Source organism: Delphinapterus leucas, chromosome 11 (assembly GCF_059928025.1).
Source record: "Delphinapterus leucas isolate spDelLeu-1000000601 "Yukka" chromosome 11, BTC_Dleu_Yukka2, whole genome shotgun sequence".
NCBI classification, from domain to species: Eukaryota; Metazoa; Chordata; class Mammalia; order Artiodactyla; family Monodontidae; genus Delphinapterus; species Delphinapterus leucas.
This window is the reverse complement of record NC_143139.1, coordinates 62,574,003-62,577,270: the sequence shown is the minus strand read 5'-3', so window position 1 is coordinate 62,577,270 and position 3,268 is coordinate 62,574,003.

Sequence of the window (3,268 nt, the reverse complement as noted above, 5' to 3'; positions counted from 1 at the left end):
GACATTTCATACAATGTGTTGTTTTTCTCAAAACCCCACCTCGGTCTTTCTATTTCTCTAGTATTGATTTGTCCAGGACTGAATTTAATACTCTGGGGGGTTTTTCACAAAGGCAACATAAGGAGAAAGTCTGTCACCTCCCTAATAGGTAATATGATGGAGTTGTATCCAGTGGGAAAACTCAATGGCATTTTGCGCAGCCCTGCTTCAGTTGGATGGATAATGCAAGGTCATATACAATTTTCTCTCTGCTCTCACCTCTGGATATTTTAACATTATTTCTTCACGAGTTTTCCTTCATGTTGCATGCTTTGCACTAGATTTATTTTTCCCCCCAGAGCTACTAAATTGACTTCCCTTTTGTCAACTTCAGAACAATTTTTTTAAACATTCTAAGTCTGTAAATACCATATAGGATGGAGAATACTGGTGATCTCAAGAAATTTTGTGAAAAAAAAACCAGTGGATTATTTTATCATTATGTAAACAAGAGGATTAATTGACCAAATAAATTATTTTGCTTTTAAACACATATTAGTGTCATGAGGATGCAATCGAAGAGAGAAAGCCAAAGAGATGGGAAAAAATACATACATAAAATGCACTTATCATGACTATAGAGATTTGAGATTTCAGTTGTTAAATTTTATCTTACAGGAATTTTAAACTTTCCTATCAATGCTACTAGTAAAACCCTTGATTAACTCAGTTTCAATTTTTTTTTTTTTTGTGGTACGCGGGCCTCTCACTGTTGTGGCCTCTCCCGCTGCGGCGGAGCACAGGCTCCGGACGCGCAGGCTCAGCAGCCATGGCTCACGCGCCCAGCCGCTCTGCGGCATGTGGGATCTTCCCGGACCGGGGCACGAACCCGTGTCCTCTGCATCGGCAGGCGGACTTTCAACCGCTGCGCCACCAGGGAAGCCCTCAAATATTTTTAAAATGAACTAATTCACACTAAAGAATATGGCAATGTGAATAAAATATTAGTGCTAACATATTTGCAACTTGCAAATAAAATTTAGTACTAATTTCCTTCTAGTTTATGAAATGCAATACATATATTTTGCTTTGGCATTGTTGAACATCCAAAGGAACAATGAAGAATTAGCTTCCTCTCAACATAGACATTTTAGGAACATTTTTAGTTGGAGACTTCACTGGGTACTAGAAGCCTATTATTTCTGGAAGTTTCCCAAGTAAAACATGTACTCTGGAGAAATAAAATCCCGGATTTGAAGACATCTACATTAATTGACACGACACAATTTGTTCCCAGGATTTTAAGGCTCTCCAAAGGCTGTAATTTTAGGACACTCATTTAAACTTTATGCCACTGAATGGTTTGGGGCAACTACAGAAACACAGCATTCCACTGCTACTGTGCATCTGTGTTCATAGCAATCTCTAAATGCAGATAATGGAATCTCAGCATGAAACCAGAAAAGATTTTTCCAAACTCATTACAGTTGCCAGTTACTCTAGTTGAAAAATTGATTTTGCACTAGAAAGTAAAAACCTAACTTCACTATGTCATCAATCATTGGGAAAACATAACTGAGACCTGAATCCAAAATTTATCCATTCACAATCCATAGGAAACTTTCATGTCATTCAAATACAAGCAAAATATCAATATAATTTCAAAGAAAACTTACAGGAATGCAAACAGAAAATTAGTATTTGTTTCAGAGAAGAAACTTTTAAAAAATACGGTGTCAATTACTGGATATTCTAGTCCCAAGAAAATTTGTAAGAGAGTACATAGTAACCAGAATTAATTTTCATTCAAGGAACATCTCCTTCTTTGTATGACTAATATCAGAGCAAAGACTCCTAAATTATACCCATCATATCAGCATGCCTAACAGACAAATGAGTGAGTTTCATTTATTCACTCATTCAGTGATTCATTTACCAAATTTTTTTAAGATTTAACTGTTTAAATTTCCCAATAAAAAATAGATTTTATAAACCTCATGGCTCTAAACGTAGAGAAATGTGAAAATATTTCTAAACACACAAGGATTTTATAGATCACTGACTGAAAAACGCTGGTCTGGTTGATATAAGATAAATAATGATATCCTCTTAAAGAGCTTTGAGAATTTAGATTCCATAACCATGCCCAGAACCCTGTTGCCACCTGCCAATCACACAGTTACCATATAAGTCAGAGAAGAATTTTTCACTAATGCCTATTGCCTGTATTTATGGACCTGGTGTCTTGGACATCTTAGACTTTAAAGTTATATCTAACCTGCTGGAGGCAGCCTCCCAGATGGCTGCCAACATCCTGCTTCCTGGTATTCCCACACTGTGTCCCTTGAGTGGGGGCTAGACTCATTAACTTACTTCTAACAAATAAAATACAACAAAAGTAACAAGATTTTCATTTCTGAGATTAGGTTGTAAAAAATGACTGTGGCCTCCACCTTGGGTGCTTGTTCTCTCTCCTCTCGTTCATTTGTTCACAATGTGTTGTTACATTGTGAGCTAACCTATGGCAAGAGCCACATGGCAAGGAAATAAAGACGTTCTCTGGCCAATAAACGTTAAGGAACTAAATTCTGCCACCTGAAATGAGGAAAGTCTCCTGCTAACAAGCCATCAAAAAATTGAATTCTGTGAGGAGCTCAATCCTACCAACAACCATGTTACTGAGTTTGGAAGTAAATCTTCCCCCACTTGAGCCTTCAGATGAGACCAAAAATGACAGGCTGTCTGAAACATCAGGAGAGACCTTGAGGGACAGGCACCCAGCTAAGCTGTGCTCAGATCCTAGACCCAGAGGAATTGTAAGATAATAAATGTTTGTTGTTTTATGCCACTAACGTTTGAGGCAACTTGTTATACAGCAATAGATAATGAAATTACGTTTTTATATCCATAGCAAAGTGCAATTAGCTTGTCTTATTACATCTTATGATTAGCTTCTGAATTTTAATATGCCTCAAAAACATGCATTGTTAAAGTTGGATTATGAGTACATTGGAGTTTATGACACTCTTTACCTTAGTCTATTTTAAAAAACCACAAAAGTTCTTAAAATGCCCTATATAATTAGAAAGAGGTTCCACATTTTCCCTTTTTTTTTCCTCAGATAAAACATTATTTCCAGGGGTAGTGGTGGTGGTGGGTTGAATTGGGAGCTTGGGATTGACATATATACACTAATATGTATAAAATAGATAACTAATAAGAACCTGCTGTATACAAAATAAATAAAATAAAATGCCAAAAAACCCCATTATTTCCTTTTACATTTTCT